The sequence below is a fragment of the Pyxicephalus adspersus genome, chromosome 1 (assembly GCF_032062135.1).
Source record: "Pyxicephalus adspersus chromosome 1, UCB_Pads_2.0, whole genome shotgun sequence".
In the NCBI taxonomy this organism is placed as follows: domain Eukaryota; kingdom Metazoa; phylum Chordata; class Amphibia; order Anura; family Pyxicephalidae; genus Pyxicephalus; species Pyxicephalus adspersus.
Genome location: NC_092858.1, coordinates 42798830 through 42813520, shown reverse-complemented (window position 1 = coordinate 42813520; position 14691 = coordinate 42798830). Strand labels below are relative to the sequence as shown.

General features: G+C 39.4%; 1 protein-coding gene across 2 annotated transcripts in view; it reads right to left on the bottom strand.

Annotated features, from left to right (window-relative positions):
• DGKA (diacylglycerol kinase alpha) overlaps window positions 1-14691 on the bottom strand; it is a 110046-nt gene that overhangs the window by 85148 nt on the left and 10207 nt on the right. The window contains exon 1 of one of the 2 annotated variants that reach the window (XM_072408525.1): window positions 13628-13844. The exons of the other annotated variant lie outside the window; for it this stretch is intronic. The gene's annotated coding sequence lies outside the window, so the exon portion shown is untranslated. Of the gene's footprint in view, window positions 1-13627; window positions 13845-14691 lie in introns of those variants that run through there. 2 annotated transcript variants of the gene reach the window in all.

Sequence of the window (14691 nt, the reverse complement as noted above, 5' to 3'; positions counted from 1 at the left end):
TTACTTGCATGTATTATTTCTGCTTAAGTAGTCACAATCTTAAGTAGAATTTTACTTTCCTAAAAGCTAAAACTTGCTTCCAATATTTTGGGAAAGGCGAAAAAGGGTTTGAGCAGCAACCTAAAAGAAAGGAAAGCACAGCCTGTCTATGGCATGTCCTATAACAATAACCCGTTACCGTGCCTGCTAAGGACAAAGTACATGTTTGCTTTAAAGTAAAGCTGACATAGCAAAAGTATGTATAAACTAACACATTCATGAAATAAACACCATAAGATGCAGCCACAATCCCTCAGACTCCCAGTACCGCCAGAAGCAACCTGACCTCAGCATGCAGAAAAATGAAGTCTATAGGTTGGGAAAGCCTCTCTACATCTAACAATTAGTGAATGGAGAGTGAATTTACTGTACACATGGAATTGTACTGGCAAATGCTTTTGCAATTGTGTATTGTTTTATGATACTTTTCTTAAGACCCGCACAATGCAAACATTCCTGTAATTCATTAAATGAAAAAAAAAAGTCTGAGTAAAAGTCACAGAGCTTCTTGTAAACAACGCTACCCTCTATCATTTTCACTTTATTTCAAGTACATTCTTTTTTGCCCCCTTACTCCTCTATTGTTGCCCCCTGGGCTAATCACCCAGCTTGGCTCCCACACATTTATTCCTATGACTTTCCCACTTTCATTGTTTAAAAATATACCTTTTTAATGGATGACCCTAGCAATCCTCCCTCAATCCTCCACCTTTCTTTGGATTACCATAGAACATAAACAGCCCCCCACACTTTGGCCCTGATTTATTAAAGTTCTCCAAGGCTGGAGAGAATACACTTTCATCAGTGAGGCTGGGTGATAAAACAAACCTGGAATGGATCTGGTCCGGGATCCCTATTTAATGCACAGCACTGCGTAATATGTTGGCGCTATATAAATCCTGTTTATTAATAATAATAATATTAATAATAAAAACATTTGCTTTCACAAAGCTGACTTTTAGAAAATCCATTCCAGGTTTGCTGGTTTACGCAGCTTCACTGAGGAAAGTGTATTCTCTCAGCCTTGGGGAACCTTAATAAATCAGGACCATTGCCTCAACCACAGCCACAACCTATTCTCAAACTGCCTCACTTCACTGCCCAGTTTCTAAAATCACATCTCCAGATGAAGGTGCCACTCAATATAACTGCACTCTATCTTTGGTTTTGGACAAAGTTGTCCCTGGCACTTTCTGCCCTCCCCATCCTGCTAACCCCCAGCAATGGCACAACAATCACACTTGATGAATGGCTTTTTGATAAAAAGGTTGTTCATATACCTTGCTGTTTTCTACTGAACATATGTTCATTGAACTATAAACAGCAGGCCTTGCAGCCATGTTCTGAGCAGAAAAGTGAACTTCAAACAAAAAATGCAAACACGGGTGCTGCCAGACAATATACTTCAAAAAAGTAAATCAACAGCACGGACATGTTACGGGATGCATTTACAGATTTAGTATAATCCTCTTATTTTTTTATTCGTCCAAGTATTAATAAAGAGCACCTTAACCTCCCTAGCGGTTCATTTTTTTCTGGTTTTATATGTCTAAAAGCGGTACACTGTTTTTCATAAAAATTTATTTTACAGTATAATATAATAGTATGAGTATAATAAAGTTTGAAACACAAAATCATTTAAAAACAATAAATTTAAAAAAAAATAAAAAAATCTATATATTAAAAAAAAAAATGTATTTAAAAAAAAAAAATACATATTATACTCAAAGTATTATACATACTGTAAAATAAATGTTCTTGAAAACAATGTACTGCTTTTACACACAAAAATCCAATGTATTGCATTCAATACAGTTATTGTGTATTGAATGCAATACAAATGGTTTTTGAATTTCCCGCCCCGCCCGCCCAGGACGTACACACACATCGACGTCACTGGGAACTCCCCCGGTGACTCATCAGAGCAGAAGCAGGAAGAAGACGAATAACGCGTCACTGGACAGCGCGGAACCCTGGCGGATCAGGTAAGCGCTCTATTTACTAACCTTCCCTATGTGTTTCAACCCCGAGAGTGGCTCGAGGTTACCACTTGTAGCAACTTTTTTCTACCCTGAGTCACTCTCGAGGTTACCGCTAGGGAGGTTAAACCTTAAAGCACACTTTTGTCAGATTACCTGACCCCCCTCCTCCTCTCTTCACATTAAATGTTAACGCTGTGAGGAGAGCAGTACTACAGAGAAACAAATAACTCAAATAGTTCTAGTGTAGTATAGTTTAGAGTAGTGTTGTGTATGACAATATATGCTGTTGGATTTAGGACAACTCAAACACCTTTTTTTTACCTTCTGATGACACATTTTTTTCCCAACCTAGGTGTTTACATTTTCATTAGGGACAAGCTTTTAAAAGTTTTTGTAATGTATAAATTGTGACTTGGTTAAAAATGTTTGAACTGCAGGATATCATGCCACCTAATGCCTATATGAACTAGACATTATTTAACAAACAATAGAAAATAGAGAAACTTAGAAAAGTAAAACTTTGATTTGTTATGATATTGATATGATTTTTAACCCCCCTAGCGTTCCAATTCTGTCCGTATTTTCATGCAAAAAGCATTACATTGTTTTAAAATTTATTTATTTTACATTGTAGGCTTTTAATTCTTAAGCAGTATAACTCACCAAAATATGTGCAATATTTATTACATTTAATAAAAAACTATATATATAAAAAAAAACACAACAATCTGTTAAAAAAAGGGTGCAAAAAATAGTGAAACCTGTAATATAACTGTACAGCAGCATGTTATATATATTTTTAAAGATTTCTTTGTATTGGACTCAATATTGGTATTTTGTATTGAACAAAATATTATTTAATTATAATTATATATATAGTATTCAAAGGTTTCTTTGTATTGGGACTCAGTACAGCTATTTTGTTTTGAATCCAATACAAAATGAAATGAATTGCCGGCCACTCGTCCCGCCCGCACCGATCCATGCACCGACGTCACCGGGAAACCCTGGATATCGTCTCTGTATTCAGTGGCTGAGGACAAAAGAAAAAAGACGTGTCGGGAGGAGCTGCGGGGACCAGCAGGACGCTGGGGGACGACAACGGAACAAGGTAAGTGGGTTTGTTACTTATGTTTTGTGTACTTTTGAATTTGGCACCGGCCCAACACCGGTGTACCCCCGCCAGCTTTTGTGTCCAGCGTATTTCCGCCGCAGCCTGATGACATTGTCATCAGGGGACGGAAACCGATGGACGTGGCTGCTGGAACTGGTGCTTTTCTGGAGGGACCCATGCACCTGACTGGAGATAAAGCCGAGGGTGACTTTTTCAGCACATTTTGGGTGCTAAAAAAGTCAGCTTATACTCCAGTATATACAGTACCTTAAAAGGTAGACCACTGAAAAACAGGAAGAATTCCCTGTGTCAACATATTATGTAGCATTGTACAATAAATAGGGGTTGCAAATGACAGACAAACAGTGAGACAGGAGGAGAGCCCCCTGCCCAGAAAAGCTTACAATCTAAGAGGTGGTAAGGGGTGGGGGATGTAGCAGACAATAGGAGGGGGTTGGGATGGTGACTGAGCAGTAAGAGGTTTTAGGAGTAGTAATAAATACCAGTTTCCTAATGAATGAGCCATGCTCTGGTCCTTGTTGAAGTAATTCTACCAATATTTCTGGTAAAGTCTGTTAGGGATCCAGATTCTCATTTCCCACAACTGAATACAAAAGTCTGTCAAGACCTGAAGTGCAACTTGGAATCAGAGATTCATAACATGGTGAAGTATACATATTTTTTTGTGCAGACTGCCTACATTTCTTGTAAAGGACTAGCCAATCACCTGTCAGTAAGGTTTTGGATATTCTCCCTAGCTTTTTTTAGAAAAAACTTAAGATATGGGCACCATAGAATGGGTGAAATTTTTAGCCTGAAGTACAACCCAACACCTCTATCCGACAGCCTTATCAAGCACCAAATCCAGCTACCAGGTGATCCACAAGCTACAAAAAGTAAACAAAGATATCTTTTATCTTCCTCAAGCCAATTTTTCCTTTATTTGTGTTTCACATGATCATTATCCCTGGCAGTCTACAGCGGAAGAATGTCTTAGAAGTGAAAATGGCACCTAACTCATATTGGCAACTATGAGAGCAAAAACAGACAAATAATTTATTCAACACAGGACTCACGAAGTGGCTGTGGCAGAGTCCAAGGCAACTAATATCTCTAAATTTAAACTTCCATGAGCTCACATGAGTTTATTAGTAGATTATGTAAATCATTACCTAGTATGATCCACTAATTGTAGTCTCCTCTTAGGCATCTGCTGGAGATACTAAGCATGGTAACAAAAATCCCACCTCCTGAACATAAGTAGTAAAAGATTGGAGAGCAAGACTGCTGAAAAACATCTCAAGAGTCCCATCACACGAAAAGGCAGAATTAAGGCATATGCTGAATAAAAATGTTTTAGCCATATAATGTTTCTTTCCTTGGTAACTATAAAAATGTCTAAATATATGGGAAATTATGGCTTACATTTCCCCCAAAATCCAATGACCTGCACATGGTTGTCTAAAGAATGACCATAATGGTTTAATCCATTTATTAACAACAACAAAAAAAGAGCTTGGATGGGTAATCAGGACAACTAACATAAAACATTTTTATTAGCTTTTGATCACAGTTGATTTTGGCCCTCTAGAATTTGGCTTTTCGCATAAACCATGTGCTAACATGGCATAATGACAACTTCTTCAATTGGCTAAAAAAAGCGTCTTACAAATCCCAACCTGATTGCAATATTATTGAATACATTTTGATGGTTGTTAGATAAAAAAAATCCTCTATTTCATGTGTTTTAGTTTTCATAAATGTTACCTAAAATGAAAGTGGTGGCAATACTAGATAGTTGAATCTTCAAACTACAAATGGAAAGACTGCTATGGAAGGGTTTTAGGCAATGTCAGATAATCTTAAAAAATATCACTGCTTTCTATAACAAATACTCCAAAATACTCCTCCATCAAAAGGTCACTTCTGTTAACAAGTACCACAATGATAAGACTGAGAGTAAGGAAAGAATATGGAGGATACTAATTCTGACCTCATCTTTTGAACATATACATTGCATTGCTGTCATATTGTTCAGTACTTTCTAAAGCACAGACATAGAATACAAAGTCAGATTATGCATTCTGAGTTCTAAAGATCTCCAACATTTCCACATTTAACGCATGTATTCAATATATGTAACTATTGTACCAAAACCCCACAGTTTATTAAAGCAACCTAACCTTACCCCCCAAATGTCATCTACAAAATCTACAATGACCCTGATACATAAGGCCTATGATAATCTTCATTAATGCCACTCTCTCCATTGAAGGGAATTTTCAGTGAAGTATACCCTTCAGGAAATAATACTGTCAGTTACTAATATATACAAACCACTGCTAACTCTAATAAGAATTGAGAAAATTAAATTAAATACAGCACTTCAAACTACTGAACACTAGATAAACAAAACTGTAGCTTTATAGTAGTGTAAAATATTGCCATTTAGGAAACTTTAGTAAGAGTGGAAGATACTTTCAGTAACAAAGTCGCTTTAACTAGGTATAACCTAGGTGAAAATTTTAGCGCTTTATTGTCACTTCATCCTCTAAATCTGAAACATTTCCAGCCGACTGACATGTAAGGGCAGATTGACACCTGCATCTATTGTGCGATTGCTAGCCCCTCAAACACAAACACATGGCAGCGTGGGTCCTAATAGTACCACGTCTGCACATATGAAATCTGGCAGCAGTGGGAGGTATTAATACCATTCATTTCCACCCCTATTCATTTGCTATGGGGCTGCTGAGGCTGTAGCATTTTCCCATGAGGCAGCGTTTCCTGGTGTAAGGACGCTCACACAACCTCAACAAATGTGTATTCAACATAAAAAATGTCTGTGTTTCAGGGTATACACAGCACTGTTCATTTCTAAGAGGTGGGGGGTCAAGGGAGAGGCACCCTGCTGTGTCCTCCTTCGTACCAAAGTATAGTGGTCATCTCCCACTTGGTTGTTCATTATTCTGCCAGGGTGAGTTGGTGAACAGTGTCAGTGGACAGCTGTACACACTTCAGATTTTTGCTTGTGTCTACATAGCCTAATGAAGGCCACAAGCAAATCAAACCAACTGCTCCATCAAACAATTGTTTCAATACTCCAATAAAATATAGCAATGACTAATAATAATAATAACTAATTAATTAGGATGAAAAAGATTCGATAGATTGAATACTTCTGACTGTTTTCAGTCCTAGTAATTGGTGCATGAAGCAAATAATTGGCTCTAATATCCTAAAGTCCTAAAACAAATACATTAGTTTTTGTTTTGTTTTTTTTACTTTTTCAAATAAACCTTTGACATAAAAAAGTGATTAGATTAAAGCAGATAGTTTTATCATTAGTGTAGGGTTTGTTGTGGCCAACAGGAAATCATTACAGTTTGGATAGTAAAAAAATATGTTTATGCAAAAAAAGTGATTCACACTTCTGGTTCCAACTAAGGTCTGCAGTAAACCAGACACCGTTATGATCAGCCTCAATCATTAACCATATGAATCAGTTCAATAGCTCAGACAGCTAATGCAGCTAGTGAGACTTTCAATAGAACTTATTCCAAAATAAACAGATATAGCATATTAAGCTGCGTACACACTTGCAATTTTTGTCGTTGGAAAGGATCTTTCACCATCCCTTCCAACGACAAGGGACTGCACGATGCATGAACGGTGCTGTACATACAACACCGTTCATGCTCTATAGAGAGGGGAGGGGGAGAGCGACGGAGCGGCACCCTGCTGCGCGCTCTCCCCCATCCCTTTCATTAGGATCGGTTGTCGTCCATCGTCCGTGGATCCGGCAGGTCGGTCGTTCGGACGATGGACGACACCGACTGTACACACGGCAGATTTTCGCCCGATATTTGGCCGATTATCGGGCGATAAAAATCTGCCGTGTGTACGTAGCTTTACTGTGACTATAAGAGAAATATTCTTGATATACTTTTAACATTTCAATCTTTAACAGAACACATCTGGCCTGATTTATTAAAGCTCTCCAAGCCTGGAGAGTATACACGTTTAAATTATTTGCTATTTGCTAGAAAACGTTTTGAATCCTAGACCAGAACCATTCCAGGTTTGCTGGATCACCAAGCTTCACTGATGAAAGTATATTTCAGGCCCACTGAAAGAAGACACTTAAAGCGGAACTAAACAAAAAATAAACAAATTACATTATCTTGCACAGATCCCTCCGTAGCATTTCCCGGATTGGGTCCTGCGCTGACCTGTAATCTGCCTTCATCCTGCGGCAGCAATATAGACAGAATGGGAGGGGCTTCACTCACTCAATAAAAAAAAAACAATTTTTATTTTACATAAAAGGGTTGCTACCCTTATGTAAAGTAAAAATTTTGGTGATAGGTCCCCTTTAAATAGACAACAATATGGCCAAAAAGGTTCCATGTTTCTGCACAATTATAAAAGCACTTAAAATCCATCTTTTCATACTTGCCTACCATCTTCGTCTCCTAAAACCCTCACTACTCACTCACCATCTCAAATCCCCCCCTCCTGTTGTGTGCTTCTCCCCCTCCTGCTAGATTGTAAGCTCTTCTGGGCAGGGTCCTCTCCTCCTCCCGTGTCACTGTCTGTATCTGTCTGTCATCTGCAAGCCCTGTGTAATATGGTGGCTATATAAATACTGTTATTAATAATAATAATCATAAATAATATTATTGTTTCAGCAAAGTATAGTGTTGTAAGTTATATACAATATACACTCCACTAAATTAATTATGGGCATTCTCCAACCAGACCAAAATAAAACATCTGCTTATTCTAGCCTGGCTCCTTTCCTCTTCCTAAAACACCTACTAAATGTAGGTGGAAAACATAGTTCCAAAGGAAAATATATCTACCTTACCCCCATCTTCCTCATCACTAGGTGTGAGCTCACCATCATTGAATCCTTTGAAACGCTGAGCAGGAAGATGCCCCAAACCATTACAAGAGTCTTCGCATGAGATTCTGGCTGCTTTGCATTCCACAGGATTCTACTCAGAAGTGTGGTGACAACATCCTCACCTAGGCTCTGGGGGCAGAACACATTTTTGTTCTTGGGTTTCATTAACCTTTAAGTCATGTGTTTTGAGTACAAAATGCTGACTGAGCATTCAAGTTATGTTCATTATACAACCTATAGTGTACAAACTTGAATTTATGTAGGTAATTACAACTCAAAGGAAGAGGTTGGAATGAAATAATGGAAAATACTTACATTAGCTGTGCTATTTTTTAACATGATTTTAGCAATAAACACAGTATTATCCAATAAATTAAGCTCCTGGTATTAAATATTGCTGATAATATTACATGTAGCTTGTATTGTTTATATTTATCGGATGACAGATGTTCTCCCTATTTGTTTTATTAGATAACGTTACTAATACTTGGAGGCTGTGCTATTCAACCTGGAGCAACAACTTATCCATGTTTTATCTATTTCAGCTATTAAAAGCAGAATGGTAATTGCAGTTGCTTTGGAAAATAGTTTATATTATTATAAACACACATCATACATATAAAATTTGCTAGAAGTTCCTTTAATATGATAAGCAAGTACTGTAAAAGTATACATACTGTAAAAGTACCTATACTATTGAATGTTTAAATCCTGAACTAATTGTGAAAAGCATTAGGAATCAAAGTAGACCAATGCTTAAAATAAGATTTTTTACTACCCTGTCCACCCCTCCCTTAAAAGGTCCCAGTTCCTAAATTTGAGAAAATAAATTAAACTGACAATGTTAAAGAAGTTTGTTAATACTGTACTTGCTTGTGACAAACACTGTCTTGATCCTGATAAATCAACAGGGGAACCAACTCTTTTGGGAATCTAAGTCTTCCTGGTTCGTGCCGCTATTGCTGGTTCTTCCTGCTGACTGACAGTAGCCAGGTATATACAAAGCTAAATCTTCTTTTTAGATTTGACCACAGTAAGAAATACCCTTCATATTTTTAAGTACTGTCTTAGTGATATTGGGGAGATTTTCAGTAATTTACTATCTCATAAAAACAATAGGAAGAAACAAAGACAATTCTACAAAGTGAAGAGAAATCCCACAAATACAGCTGTCACCAAAGAATGTATGGGTATGTTTTACATGGTGCCGCCCTGTACTTTGACTCCTATTTTTATTATCATATGAAATAACAAAGCTTTGCCGAAATGAAAAACCACACATTTCATTTCTTCTGAGCTAATTTGTTCAGGAGACCACACAAGAGGCTACAATTCCCACAGGAGAGGCTTGGAACAACATTGTCTGACCTAATGGGTCTCCGTTTCTGCTGTGACATTAGGATGGTAGGGTCAGAATTTGGTTTCCTCAATAAAAAGATATGGATCCACCTGCCTTGTATCAACAGTTTGGGCTAGTGATGGTGGCATGGTGTGGAGGATATTTCCATGCACAATTTAGGCCTCCTAATACCAATCAGGCATTGCCTAAATGTCACAATCTTCCTTAGTATTACCAATGTCCATATCCACCTCTTTATGAAGACAGTGTACCCATCCTCTGATGACTACTTCCAGCAAGAAAATGTCACAAAGCTCAAATCATCTCAAATTGTTTTTTTTTTTTTTAACATGACAATGAATTCATTGCAAACAGCCTCCACAGTCACCAGATCTCAATCCAATACAGCACCCTTGGTAGGTGTGGAATGGGAGATATGCATCAAAGATGTACAGCTGACAAATCTGCAGAATCTCCATGATGCCATCATGTGAATATGGACCAAAACCCCTGAGGAAAGTTCCTGGCATCTTTCTGAATCCATGCCATGCAGAATTATGGCAGTTCTAAAAGCAAAAAGAGGCTCCAACCCAGAACTAGCAATGTGTAGAAAAATGAAATGACCGGTAAGTGTATATAACAGATTACATTTTTAAAAGCAGAACGTGAGAATAACTCGGTCCCTTGCAGATTATATAAAGCTCTCCAAGTTCCTGGGAGTTCCCCCCAATCCTTAGGACTACCAAGGTTGCAAGGTAATGGCCATAGCCGAATTCTCCATATATTTCATCTAATGTAATTATTAGGTGTCTATACGTCTCTATGCAATAAAGGTAGATTATAGTTGGCAGGAGGGTGCTGCACATAGCTTCCTGCAAACATCACCAAGCCCTGCTTCTCTACTTCTTTCAAGAACTCACAGTTCTGATGAAAGCAGTGGGCTGCACCTTGGGAATATATATTTACACTTTTAAATGGCTTTGATGGATGCCAACCAGGAGAACAGGTATTCCTAGACAAACTGCATTTTCATGCTGACTGCCCCAGGTAATGCCTACATGTGATTGCGAGCCTTCTCAAGGGACAGCTAGTGACATAACTATGGACAGCGCCGCATAATATGTGGGCACTTTATAAATAATGTGTAATAATAATAATGTAATGTTAGCCCTCTATGATAAAATGATTTGAAATCCAATGAGAGAAAGTGTAGGGTGAGGGACAATAGGGCAATTGGATGAAAAGGGCTAAATGATGCTGGGTATTCTTTCTGACCAGCTGCAGCTTTAAGTGCACACTTTGAAAAGCTTAGTGTGTGCAGTGAAATCAAAGAAAGAAATGTCAGTACATGCAAGGAGCCTGTACAAATGTACAAGATGAAAGGCAAGGCTGGAAATCAGCTTTTATATCTCACTGGAATGCAGCTTAAAACATCCTAGAGCCTCCCGGGAATATAACAAATCTACAAGACAACCATCTTGCAATCAAAACTCTCCAGTCTACTAAACGATTTCTGATTGTATCACAGCCTACAGACACCCCAGAGAGGGAGAGAGAAAAACTTTCATCAGCATTTTCAGATTAATAACACACAAGCATTGGATGAATTACTTTCTGAAGAGGTTATGCAATTTAAATCTAGCCCTGCAATGTGATTGTCAAGTGATCTCGTGTACTGATGGAAATAATACAGAACAACTGCATGCACACTGACATGACTGAACACACATTTTATCATTCCGCAACTCCTGGAAAAAAGACATTCTCCAATTAGCAAGATGATTCTGGGAACTAAATAGCCTAATGCAACAAAAGCTTGTGATTGTGATTTCACACAAAACAAGAAAGAGGTTTGGTATATTCTGTATTATAAAGGGATTTCTATCAGATTTAGGTTTCATGTATATCATTACAACAAGCTGGTTTATGGTGCATATTAGGAATAAATAGTGCAGCACAGATTTGTCTTTCTGATCCTGCAGTCCTCTTTATTTGTTTTGAGCCCCCATCCAGCGCTGTGTAACTGGGGCGAATGTGGATGAATGTGCTGCTGCATCCAGTACTGCCGGCACAGTGTGAGGAAGCATTACATCATCTGATATTTGTGATTTCAACATCTTGATAATTGGTACCAACAACCACAGTCCATTAAAAGCCAGTCAGCCGGGGTGGAAATGTTTTTATGGATTTTTGTATTACAAGTTTTGTCCCATGACAAAGGAAAATCAGCTTCAGCCAATCTGCACAACAGGCGCTACTGAGTCTATGTGTTTGTGATGCATGACATTCCATTTACTGTAAATAAAGAAACTTATAAACACTTTAAACCCAACTATGGCACAACAAACAGGTTGTTCAGAGATCTGCACTACTACTGGTGGTAAGGTATGTATTTATTACAGCTGATACAGCTTTTGTCCTAGCCTCATCAAAACCATAACTGGGTCTCTGTTCTTCTTTATGCAATGCAGGCAGAACATGGTTGGTGTGTTTGGATGATGAAGATGATGTCTATTGCCCAGTTATGTTTTGCATGACTTACACATCCTGTGTAACATCCATTATCTGTAGGGGGTAACATTTAGTGGGTTTTGCTGATCTTCTGCCCCTAGGAATCCCCCACCATTGCGATTATTTTATCTTTTATTATAAAACTCCAACATAAGCGTTGACAGAGCTCCCCTAATACCAAGGAGACATCGCCCTGATACCCTACTGCCATCACTCAACATGGCTCCCACCAGGGCAGAAGGGAGCTGTACTTCACAGGACATCTCTACATCAGTGGTTGGTGACATTGTGGCTGCCCTCCCACACAACACAAAGAAAAAGCATTGCAGGAGGAAATATTTAGAAGCCAAATGTCTATCCTGTTCTGAATTTATTTCTGTAAAATTGAACATATTTACTAACCTACAACAGACAATAAACACAACATTGTTGTCATATAGAAATCAGCAAAGGACAACAAAGCTAACCATTTAATTCTATAGCACGGCATGCAATCAGCTAATTAAAGCTGACACGGTGCACGGTGTTCTCGGCTCATTTTACCCAAGGCTGTGCTTAGTGCAATGGACTTTCACCATATTGATGTGTGTACATTGCAATACAACAATTATCTCCATATGTGCCCAAAGTACAGCGCTACATAATATGTCAGTGCTATATAAATACAGTTTAATAATTGTTATAATGTGTGCCCCACTGCACTGCACCTACCTTAAGACACAATACTACACCACACACACCACAATACTAACCACATATACACTCCACCTAGCTGGAGACACAATGCTTTAAATATTTGTCACACACACAAGCAACACTTACCTGAAGACACAATGCTGGTCACATAGACATGCCTTACATACACACTGCCTACCTCAAGACACAATACTTTTAACATAATGCTTGTCAAATGTATACTTCACTTCCCTGCAGATATAATACTGCGCACAATATACAGTACACTTACCTGAGCACACAATACTGACATTTATCATACACACACTCCACACACAATACTTGTCAGACATACCTTGCACAATACTAACCCCACCTACCTGCAGACACAACCAATATTACAAATACTGTGCACTTACCTGCAGACACAGTTGTCACACACACAAAATACCAGTCACACACACATTACTGGTCACACACACACAATAGTGGTCACACACACACAATACTGGTCACACACACAATAATGGTCACACACACACAATACTGGTCACACACACACAATAGTGGTCACACACACACACAATAGTGGTCACACACACAATACTGGTCACACAGACACACACACACACACACAATACTGGTCACACACACAATAGTGGTCACACACACACAATACTGGTCACACACACACACACACACAATACTGGTCACACACACACACACAATAGTGGTCACACACACACAATAGTGGTCACACACACACACAATAGTGGTCACACACACAATACTGGTCACACAGACACACACAATACTGGTCACACACACACAATACTGGTCACACACACAATAGTGGTCACACACACACAATACTGGTCACACACACACAATACTGGTCACACACACAACACACACACAATACTGGTCACACACACACAATACTGGTCACACACACACACACAATAGTGGTCACACACACAATACTGGTCACACAGACACACAATACTGATCACACACACACAATAGTGGTCACACACTCCTGTCACACCTGGCCGTACCTGTGTGTTGCTGTGTCCCGGGCTGTGTGTCTTCTGTCTCCTCACACACAGGATGTGACAAGACACAACAGATGAAAGCAGCCCAAACACGAGCAGAAAGAAGGGGCGGCGAATGAAAAGTATTAATGCAGAGAAAAGTCAGCCGAGGCAGGAAGTGAAACTTCAGCGCAGTGACAATAGCGGCGGCGCAGTGCTTAGTGAGGAGATTAGCAGGTTTGAGTCAGAGAGCTGGAGGAGCTCCAGTCACACCCTCCCCCCCCCCCCCCTAATATGTATGGGGCACTCCCTGCCCCCGGGGAGCTTTGTACCCCCATGATGGATGGGGAACCTCCTGCAGGCTGCCTGTACATAATGTACAATGCTGTGCTGTGTACGGAGGAGGATATGGAAGACAATGCAGTTCTATGGCTGACCATTGCTTTATACAATGAAGTGATACAAGTCAGTCCTTGTCAGTCTATTAGCTGGCTTGTCTCCAGTATAAGCTGCCCGGTACACAGCCAGTCATGTCAGCAAACCATTACAGCTTCTTGTCACACCCTCTGACAGTTTATCACATTATTATTATAGCGCCAACATACAACACAGCGCTGTACAATAAATAGGGGAGCCAATGACACAGGAGGAGAGGACACTGCCCCGAAGAGCTTACAATCTAAGAGTTTCACCACGCTGTACTTGTGACCACCAGGAAGCCGGGGGAATCTTCCAGTCACACATCTGCAATTACTGTTATGGGTGACAGTTTAGACATGGCTGTACATTTATGGAGGGGGAGGGGAGTGGGGTCACCCCTTCCGCAAGGATATACAAAAATAGAACAACTGTGTCCATCTAAAGAAGCTAGGGGGTGGGGCTTTGAGTGCCAAGGAGGGACAACCAAAATCATAAACCACGCCCACGCCGATAGAAGCCACGCCCCGACTACTTCCTGACGTTTAGTGTAGGCAGACAGGAAGTGACATCACTATTGCTTACAATTGCCAGGGCAGATTGGTATTAGGCTGCATTTGGCAGATATATGTGGTCAGATGTCCCAAAAAAAGGGAACAATTCATTTTTTA